We start from the raw sequence: 11,713 nt of genomic DNA on the forward strand, positions 1-11,713 counted from the left end.
TCCAACTCTGCTCTCTCTCGAGTTTAGTCATTTGGAGGCCCCAGGCAAAAAGCATTACAAGTCTGTTCTCCATTTTGCTTACAGCAATCATAGACAGAGAAGAAAAATACTTTGAAACATCTCCTTTAAGTTAACAAAGTCACATTACAACATAACTTTATAAAACAACTTCATGTGAGTAAGCAGAACTTGCTCATACAGCAGTAACAGCATGACTGAAAGTCTTCACATCAGTAGTTGTAGAAGTAGAAGAAGTGTAGTAGTGATATGATGACCTGAAGGGCTTTTTTCAGGGGCTGGAGCCTCAGTTTTGGGAGGGCCAGGAAACCTTTCCAAGGAATATTTTAGTAGGAATGCCCTATAGTATCAGAATGACTAATATATGCAGATATACAGTGCTTTTAGAAAGTATTGAGAACCCCTCACTATTTTCATTTTTCTTATGTTACAGTCTGCTGCTACAGTCCAGAAAAAACGTTTTCATACTCATTAATCTACACTCAGTACCCCATCATGATAACGAGAGTTTTAGAAATGATTGCAAATGTATTTAGAAAAATAAAAAAAAATCCCATTGGTGTAAGTATTCAGACCATTTACAAAAACACTTAAAATCTAGCTCAGGCTCCTTCCATTTCTCTGGATCTGTGCAGAGATGTTTCCACACCTTGAGTGAGTCCACCAGTCCTAAATTAAACTGATTGGACATGACTTGGAATGGCACACACCTCTCTAGAGAAGGCCACACAGCTAACAATCTATATCAGAGCAAAAACCAAGCCATGAGGTCAAAGAAACTGCCTGCAGAGCTCAGAGAAAGGCTACAAACAATTCTGAAACTGAAGAGCACAGCAGTCCCAATATTCTCATATAAGGAAGTTTGGCTCAACCAGGATTCCTCTAAGAGCTGGCCATCCAGCCAAACTGAGCCTTCAGCCTTAGTAAGAGAGGTGACCAAGAACCCCAGGTCACTCTGACTGAGCTACAGAGATCCTGTTTAGAGATGGGACAAAGTTCCAGAGGGCCAACCATCCCTGCAGCCCTCCACTGATCTGGGCTAATGACAGAGTGGCTAGATGGAAACCTCTCCTCAGTGCAAACACATGAAAGCCCTCTTGTCATTCACATGGAGCGTTTTGGAAACTCCAAACAGGCTTTCACTGAGAGAGGTGTGTGCCTTTCCAAAGCACGCCCGATCAGTTGAATTTACCTCAGGTAGACTCAATCAAGGTGCAGAAACATCTCAGCAAAGAATGAGAGAAATGGGAGGAACCTGAGCTAAATTTCAAGTGTTTTGTAGAGAGTCTAAATATTTATGTAACTGTGATATAAAATGTTTTCACTCAGTCATTATGCAAGATAAGAGCTCTAGGCTTGATCCACAGACCTATATCAGCGGAAGTCTTTTTTATTCAAATTTTTCGTGCACTTTAGAGTGTGTTTAAAGGGCTGAAGTTTTAGCTCTGAACTGCATTTCTCAATCTATACTGGTATCAGTATTTGCCTAAATTAATTTGGGAATATCAGCATATTGGGCATAGGCAAAAATCTAATATCACACATCCCTATATCTTAGACAATGCTTAACTATTTTATACATTCTGGGCACCTTATTAACATTCTAAATATCTGTCTTAATCAGAAATTCTTATTGATGTATTTGATGCACTCATTATCTGTGCTTGTTTGCCCTTTAGGGCTTGACACTGCAAAAATTCAGACCTGAAGTCTGGTGAGTACATCAGTTTCTCTGGTGTACAGCTGATAAGGCATTGTTTTAATCTCAACTCTATTCATGTAGGCTATTAGATTTAATACTACTATTAATAATTAAGAGGGAAAATGTATTTTACCAATTTGTTCTGTGACAAATCAATGCTATGAAGTTTGCTCTCCTTACATTAGATATTGATATGATATTAAAATCATTTTTTGATTTCAATGATGAAGTCATGGTGTCACTTCATTTAAAAAACTCTAAACACCATTTGCAGTACAAAGCAAAGAGTCACAGCTGAGCAGATGTAAGTCCACCTGAGATCTTATCAACAATTACTGCTAATGATAGAAATCTCTCATCAGTTTATTTGTTAAGAAAAACAAATTTCTGAGTACCAGTGCACCATAGTTATAGAAAAATCTAATGAGCATTCTTTGTTGTTGTGATATGGGATTATTGTTGAAAGTTACAATTCCATAAAATCCAAGTGGAGACAAAGAACCTTGTTATTTAATTTATGTGTATAAAATGTTGAATGACATGCACAGGAGCATATCAAAAACTAGACCATCATTTCAATTCATTTTTGTTTTTAATCTGGATAATTACAGCTTACTGCTCATGAAAACAAAAAAAATCTCAAAATATTAGAATATCGTGGGAAAGTAGAATTTGCAAAGGTTTCCTGAGTCTTAACTGTCACTCTGGTTCAGCATGAACAACCACAACCATGGAGAAGACTGCTGACTACAGGGCGTGAGTCGGCTCTACTTGGTTTGAATTGGCACGGCAGCCCAGCGCAGCAGGGGATTTGCTTTTCCACCACAACCGAGCTACACGTTTGAGGCAGCGTCTAGAGCTGATGACGCAGTCTTTTGAGCCCTCCTCCATCTCTCTATACACTGTCTGATCTGATTGACTTCACATCATTTTAAAGCAAATATCAAACTGCACACCGCTCTTTTCACATCTCTCTCTCCCTCTCTCTTTCCGAGATCAATAAACAAACAAATTCACGCTTGCATGTAAGTTAAAGAACAGTCTTCTGATGATTGATTTATGAATCTCCAGATAGCAGAAAATTAACAATCATATTTTTGGACTGAGCAACAACAACAGCATGCTTTACTATTGCCAATAAATTAAAGTATGACTGTCATTTGCTTAATGTCTGGAACATACACAGCATTTTTTTTAAGTCTAATATTAATTTGTCTATAAGAAGGGGAAAGGGTGAAATTTGTGTCATTAGGAGGTGTGGAAAAAGTTGTAATCCTGGATCTACCCTTGGTCCTTCCTGATTTTACCTGTCAGTGTGAGAACTCCAGCCATGTACAACTATCTCGAGTTTCAGTCTTGTGTCATAAATGTTTAAATTGTACAGTGAATGCTGACAAAAGACCACCATTCTAACAGAGTCCAAGTGGGAGCAGAGGCAGGGATAAAATGTACCTCCCAATCTCCCTGTGGGCTGAAAATTTACCATGGGGGGGTATCAGTAGCAGAAGGGAAAAATCCCCCCACCAAATTGCACCCTGTGAACTGCTTTGACGTCAGCGTGGCGTGCTTGGAGGTGGAGCTAGCTCATGGCTTGGCTCGGCCAAAAGTTTTAGTAGAAAAGCCCCATAGTCACCCTCCACAAGGAGGGTTAGCCACATAGGGAAGGCTGTTCTCAAAGGCTGTATCAAAGCATACTCAAGGGAAGCTGACTGCAAATTGAAATCGTGGTAAGAAAAGGAGCACAAGCAACAAGGATGAGCGCAGACTTCAGAGGATTGTCACACAAAAAAGATTTGAGAACTCAGGGGAGCTTCACAAGGAGTGGACTGAGGCTAGATTCAGTGAATCAAAAGCCACCACAAAGAGACAAGACCAGGAAATGGGCTACAAGTGCCATGCTCTAAGTGTCAAGCCATTTCTGAATCACAAACAGTGGTGTAAGATTCTCACCTGGGCCAAGGACAAAAGGAACTGGAGCGTTCCTTAGTGATCCAAAGTCTTATTTTCAGATTAAAGTAAATTTTGAATTTCATTTGTAAACCAAAGTCCCAGAGTCTTGAGGGAGATCAAAGAGGCCCAGAATCAAAGGTGCTTGAGGTCCATTGTTTTCAGTTTCCTCTGTCAGTAATGGTGTCATGTCATCTGCTGCTGTTGGTCCTCTGTGCTTTATAGGGTCCAGTGTAAGCCGTCTACCAGGAGAGTTCAGTGCACCTCACAATTCAGTCTGCTGAGGAGCTTTATGGAGCTACTGACCTTCTTTTCCAGCAGGACTTGGCACCAGCCCACAGTGAAGCCAAAACTATCAAAAACTGGTTTGCTGACCATGGTACTGTGTTTGATTGGCCAGCCATCTGGCCTGACCTGAACCCTGTAGAGGATCTCTGGGGGAAAAGTCAAGAGGAAGATAAGACACAGAAGACTCAACAATACTGGCAAGGTGTCTACCAATAATCGGTCTTGCTGATTAGCAGCGCCAATAATTGGCATTATCGGTGTCAGCATTTTAGTCCACCGATCACTGTTAGGATAATTATTAAAAGGTCCGCTACTTGTTGACTCCTCTGCTCAGTTCTCATTCACTCACAGGATGTCCCGCCCACAACACTACCTGAGTGGCTACGATGTAGCATGAGTTCATGAGTAGCCAACTGCAGCCTGTCCTTGGTAAACTGAACAGTGCTCTCCAGTGTTGCCTCATGAAGGAAATACATGAGGAACACCACAGATCTACACACGACCATGCCATGAGGCATTCTAATGCTTGTAGAAATTGCCTTGGAGTTTTTTCTTGTTTATTCAACGACTCCATGAATCCCTTTTACAAAGAGCACCTCAAACAAACAAGCACTCCTTGCTATAGTTTTTTACTAGATAGGTGGACTTGTCACAGTGTACCAAGGAGTTTGATGTCTGTCAGAAAATCACATCAGTGTGGTAGTTTGAAAACAGCTTTTTTCTTATGCCTTTGACTGCTAGACAAAGTATAATATATTAGCATTTTGCCTGTGTACTCTATGTAGTACATATGACCTGCACTGTACATATGTGTGTGTGTGTGTGTGTGTGTGTGTGTTTGTTTTGGGGGGGGGGGGGGGGGGTTGGTTTTATTGCTGATTGCTTTTTCTGTTTGTTTTTAATCTTCTGTAAAGCACACTGAGCTTACACTTGTATGAAATGTGCTATACAAATAAAGTTGAATTGAATTGAATTGAATCAGTCACAAAACCTTTATCATGATAAACAGTGCTGGCCTGTCACACTTTCATTAAACTTTATTAAAGTTTATTCACACACTACAGTAGCCTACAAAACATACAACTTAAATTGCCTTAAACACTGAAAAAATAACTTTAGAAATATAACTGTACCTAGTTTCCCTGGTACACTAGTTTCCTATCTAAAAATGTGATGTATCCGTAGAAAGGTTTATTCCTGAGGAGCCTGATGGAGACATGAATTACCCGGGTGCGTTCCCTCAGACCCTGTTGGTTTGGGCTAAGCCCCAGATGTTTGCTCCTTCTGACTCTGCCCCTGCTGAAGCCCCTTGCAAAAATAAGCAGGTACGAAAAACTCAAATAGATAAGAAATGTCTCCAAATAAAAGTAACTGACAGATAGAACTGAGCAGGATTGAAGAAAATAGCTTGTGTTGTGAAGTTCTCCCATTGCAGACAACAAAGCAGATCTCTGGCTGAATGAGAGCCCAAACTTCTTAAAAAGATTGAGGTAGAGCTGGAAACTGGGGAAAAAAGGGCAAGGAGAGTGCAAGTCTCAGCAGAGATGTAGGAGAAATCAAACAGTGCTCAAAAAGAAGCCACACTGCTTTGCACTGACAGACTATCCAACCTGAGAACTGAGAGGCAGCGAATCCAGGAATTTTGTCTGGAGATAGCACTCTGTTTATTTCTATCAACCCAAACAGACAAAAAAATCTCCCAACTGTTGTGTTGGTTTGAACATTTCTGTTGTTTTATATCAAAAATTGAAGGACCAATACATTCAAATTAAACTGACTACTTCTTTTTAAGACATATTTTTGGGATTTAATTCCTTTATTTCTGGAGAGGAAGACAGTGGATAGAGTTGGAAACAGGGGTGAGAGAGTCAGAGTGAAATATTCTATTTGAATATTGATGTGAACTCCAGACAGTCAAACATAAACTCCCTTAAACTCTGTGTACTATTCATTTCAATGTAATAAAGGTTCAATGCTCTTATTAGACATGATTCAAATGTAAAGTTTAAGTAAATGGAAAGTGGTCAGTGTGGCTTAAACTGCTCATGCTTTAGACTACTCTCCAAACTAGGTCTCCAACAATTTCTCTGCATTGCGCTGGACTGTTGACATCATCTAATCAAAGCGTTCTTTCAACACTCATCTGCTACACAAACAGCAGCCCACAAAATGTAGCAGCGTGCATTACAAGCCATGCTAACAAAGGTAGAACTGCTTATTTTGAACAGAGGCTGGTTGGAGCAGGGATAGCTGAGGATAAATAAGGATTTTGTTTCACTCTGAGTCATGCAACTCCACTGGAATCCCAGAATAAAAGTATAAAGCTAGAAACAAGCATGAGGTCCTATTAAAGAGGGGCGACAAAGCTTTTCAATGCCGTTTGAGTTTAATGCAGGATCTTCTGATCCAATCTGTGAGGAATATACTGCCGTGCTCTGGAAATAAAATGATCAAACTGCATAACTTTTGACAACGTGCATGAGGAAAAGCAGAGGGGAGAAATCAAACCACATAAAAACAATGGAGTTTAATTGTCTCATTGTAAGAAAGGACAAGAAGACTACTGGCTGAGGCTGACCCCTGTATTAAAGGCTGCAATCAACTTAACAGTTTAGATTCTAGCAGGTACATGTTTGGACTCTGACTCACTTTAAATCAATATTGTCTTTAAAATCATAACAGCTGACTCTGGTACAGGAGTTGTGTAACAGGCACGATTATGTACAGTAAGCAGGTCATTATTTCACATAAGCCCTGACAGAGTGACCCAGGACCCCAGCAGGATTATCCCTGCATTGTAAACATGTCCACATGTCGAGGCTTATGCAGCTGCCAGGATGTATTTGCTAGTGATAGCAAACAGTATTCCTCGGGCGCTGCGCTCCGTCATGTTAAACAGCAGACTGGAGTCTTCCTCCATCGTCTCGCTGAGATCGTTTGTCTCCCACCAGGGAGGGTCTCGGTACAAGTGCTGATGGTGCGGCTAAGCACTTAGCACACTGCAATACAATATGTCTGAGCTTTTTTTCAGGGTCTTCCTTTATCTGTTTTGTATTCTGCTGATTGAAAAAGGTTTAAATACAAGATGCAGAAGTGAAAGAAAAGTCTAACCATTACTGTCTGACTAATCTGGGATGAACTGAGACCCACTGTATACTGGGTCTGATTTTAGAGGTCCTTTTAACTTGGATGGGGCACTGGTTTGAAAATACAGTGCTATTAAAGCCTGCCTTATTAAATGAATATACATATTTAAGATCTATTCTTGAGCTTTAGCCTTTATTAGACAGGGGAGTGGATAATAGGCAATTGGGGTGATAAAAAGATGGGAATGACGAGCAGAAAAGGAGCCACTGGTTGGACTTAGGCAGCCTGTTTGTAGGACTACAGCTTCATTAAATGGGGTGTGACTATCCACTTGGTATTGAAAGCCCCAATAAATACGTCTTTAATCCCTTAGAAATCGGAGTAAAATAAGTCTAAAGACTATTCAGGCACACCCCCCCCAAAAAGATTTAAAGTACAAGCACATACAAGGTGTCTTTAGAAAGGCAACACACTGCAGTTTCTTCCCAAACTGTCAGACTTACTACTGGTATTGAGTACTGAATAGCTTGGAGATGTTAGGAAGCTGAAACACTTAACTTAACAAAGGCATGAAGCCTTACCTAGTTCAGGATAAAAGACTGTAAGAACAGAAAATGAGTATTTTACACCTGGTTTTTATGATAAAACTTGAGACTCTGCAAAAGACCCTTGGTAACCATCTTAATCATGGTCATATACCTACGATAAAAAGGTTGCTACCCCCAAATACTTCAACATACAGGCATCATCTTTGTCTCTATGGAAAGGAGACACTTCCTGTCCTGAATCCAGTCAATAGTCCAGAATCACTATCAGTATAACTGGCACAGACATAGAGGAACAAATGAAAAAATATGTAGTGCATTTTTGCAACTTTTTGCATAAATATTGAGCTTGAAAAAATATTAAAAATTGTTATGGTGGAGAAACAGAACTATGATGTATCATCCTCACAAATACAGTGTGCTGGTGTATACCAGCCAGGACTGGAAATTAACTTCCTCACTTAACTTCCACTGTGGCTGGTGGATTTAAAAATGTACCAGCCACCAACATTGTTTTACCAGACACTTTATTTTAACAGGCAGCATAATGAGATGAAGTACAGTAAGAATGGACTTCTTAATCTCTACACAATTTAGTTGTTTCTATTCTATTATTACTGTTTTGATTTATATTCCCATTTGTCTCTTCCTTATATTTTAAATGCTCTTACATTTCTGGTCCTTAGGTCTGTTTTTATCTAGTTGGGTTCCTGTGTTCCTAATTCTAAGCTTGACCTTGACTTTTATTCTGGAATCTTACATATCAGGGTTTTTATGATGTTTTTCTAACTTGACATGTTTTTTGTGTTTTATGTTCTGCTGGGTGTTTATGATGGTGGGGTTACAATGCTGGCTGAGTTTACAAAACCCAGTTTCTGAATGATTACTGAATTTTTGAAGGGGGTAAAAAACATCCAAACCTATCTGAACCTTTGTGAAAAGGTAATTGCCCCCCCCCCTTGTTAAATCATGAGTTAACTGTGATTAACCACAGTTCTTGGAAACCCACCCAGGCCTGATTACCACCTGATTTGTTGAATCAAGAAATCCCTTAAATAGAAGCTGTCAGACAAAGTGAAGTAGGGTAAGATCTGAAAAAAAAAAAAAAAAAACTCATGCCACGATCCATAGAAATTCAAGAACAAAAGAAAAAACATGATTGAAATCTATTAGTCTGGAAAAGGTTACAAAGTCATTTCCAAGGCTTTGGAACTCCAGTGAACCATGGTCAGAGCCATTACCCACAAATGGAGAAAACTGGGAACAGTGGTGAACCTTCCCAGGAGTAGTCAGCCAACCAAAATGACTCCAAGAGTGCAACGACAACTCATCCAGGAGGTCACAAAAGAACCCAGAACCACATACAAAGAACTGCAGGCCTCACTGGCCTCAGTTAAGGTCAGAGTTCATGGCTCAACCATAAGAAAGACACTGGGCAAAATGGCATAGTGGGAGAGTTCCAAGGCCAACCACTGCCGACAAAAAAGAACACAAAGGCTCGTCTCACATTGCCAAGACACATCTTAATAATCTCCAAGACTTTTGGAGAAATATTCTGGGAACTAACGAGACAAAGTTGAACTTTTTGGAAGGTGTACAGGCCGGTTACATCTGGAGTAAAAATAAGAGAACATCATGCAAACAGTCAAACATGGTGGTGGCAGTGTGATGGTCTGGGGCTGCTTTGCTGCTTCAGGACCTGGACCACTTGCTGTGATTGATGGAACAATGAATTCTGCTGTCTACCAGCAAATCCTGAAGGCCAATGTCCAGCCATCAGTTCGTGCCATCAAGCTCAACTAAAAATTAGACAGCTGCTTTTGCACAGGGATGAGGATGTTCTTCAGTCCAATTGTGGTTAGGTCCGCCAAATTCTGAACATAAAGTCAATAAACAACCAGAAAGCCTTGATTTTATGCCATTTGCTGTTACAAAATCTGTCTTGTCAACCATTTACTTTTATTTACCTGCCCCAATGGTCAGTAGGTTGAGCAAATTCTCCATACCCACATCTGGCTGGTGGCTGGAGCTACTTTCCACCCTGATACTGGCCCATTCAAAGAAATGAAATGTTTAAGTTGTTTCAGCTTTTTCTAAAGCAGACTGTCACAGTAAGAGGGGCAGCTCAATTCTAGTACAAGAGAAAGCTGGTCTTTACAAAAATGTATATAATTGGTGAGAGTGTCTTTGGAAATACCATCATATCTGATACCAGCAAAAATCCAATACCATGCATCTCTATGATATATTTGAAATGCAAAGGCATCATTTGCCCTTGACCATAATGGTCTCAGGCTTTGAGGTGTTAACCCCCAAGCCACACACTTAAAGCTATGAGACAACACTAGACTGCATAAATATTAGCAGTGTAGAGAAAAGAACACCCAACAGGACTCTCAGCTGCATGCTAAGATCCTGATCATGCAAATAAAAACTAATCAATGACAAAGAATAAGTTTCATGGAATCCCACACAGATCAGGACAAATCTGAATTACATGCAAGTATACAGGCACAGCTCTTAGTGCATCACTGCACACATGGCAATCTCATATAAGACCATGAGGCCTTCCCTGTAATAATATCACATGATGCACAAACTAGAGTTGTGTCTGCAGTACACCTGCTGAATGTCAATAACAACTGACTGAAGCCTTTTTTCTCAGTGGGCTGAAGATGAGACTAAGCAAATTAATCAGAACAGAAATGGGGCCCAATATTTAGTTCATTTCTTATCTCAACATGCCAATGAAAAAGAGTCTGTCACCGTTCTCCTCTTGTGCCCTGCCACTCTCATTTTAGAGTACCATAGAGCCTCCAGCCTGCCTTGTGAACAGTGGGTGTGTTGGCTGGGTTCAGGTTTAAGGTCATCGCTTCTTCTCCTCTAATACTGAGCTAAAAAAAAAGCCAATAAGGATTCTTGAGGGGAATTCACCTATTTCCCTGTGAAGACAGATGCTTTTTAATGTAATTTTGCACTTATCTGTTTAAAAAAGTAAAGAAAATGCTCATTTAACAAATAATTGCCAAAGATAACTTAATTGTGAATTATTTCCCATAAATTCCAACACACACCATCATCTCCTATAATTCTCATTTTAGGCAGACATCACTGAAAGTTTTTACAAATAATGAGATGGAGCAAACTTTAGTGGATAAACTACTTATTGACTCCATTTCTAAATGACCCCAGCTGTGTTTTTTCTACAGTAAATAATTATTTAAACTGGTTTTTAATTAGCTCATATGCCAATATGGATGAGTACATAATTAACTATACTGGTCTAATGATACACAGGATAGCAAACAGAGTTTGACTTGACATGAGGCCTCCACTTTCATCTCAAGTGATCAGAAAAAAAATAATCAAACAAAATTTAACTAATTAGATGGGATGTTCATCAGTCTGTTAGCTTAATGCTAACACATAATAGAAATGAGGTCATATTAACTTAATAGCAATCTATTATATTCAGCAATGTGATGGAAAGTAGATCATGGATGATAACTTACTTTAAAATGACTTGGATTATTAGTTTCTTTTATGTCTATGTTATGTTAAAGATAACGCTAGATTTCACCGTTTTGAGAAAACTGAAAAAAATGTTTTACATGAAGGATAGCCTTTCAGGCAATGCATTATGGGTATTCATGCCAAATAGTTCAATTGTTCATAAGCCCCACTCACTCTTGCATAAGCAGAGATTTTTCTACATGGACAATTGAACTGCCCATTTGGGATCAATAAAGTTGTCTGACTCTAAATCTTTACTCTGAAATTCCCTGCCAGCCCCCTGGTATTTTCTCCTCTCTCCCTCTAGTGACTGACAGGCAAACTGCAGGAAAGCTTCTGGCTGTGAGTGACAAAACTGGACAAGCATGTCAGGAAAATTTTTGGGTAGGTTATCATGAAAGTTCCCTGGAGATTTCACAGTTGCATGTGTGAAAGAGGCTTCAGTTTTGTAACAGCTATACAGTATGTGTACTTACAGCTGCATGGTATGCTTTCTTCTTCTTGTGATGATAAAAAGCAGCTAGCAACCAGCTTTCAGGTGCAGCCACCATTTGGAAGTACTACCGCATTACAAGTAGATACTGGCAAAGAGGATTTTGAAAATAAGTTTACA

This window comes from Cheilinus undulatus, linkage group 18 (genome assembly GCF_018320785.1).
Source record: "Cheilinus undulatus linkage group 18, ASM1832078v1, whole genome shotgun sequence".
In the NCBI taxonomy this organism is placed as follows: Eukaryota; Metazoa; Chordata; class Actinopteri; order Labriformes; family Labridae; genus Cheilinus; species Cheilinus undulatus.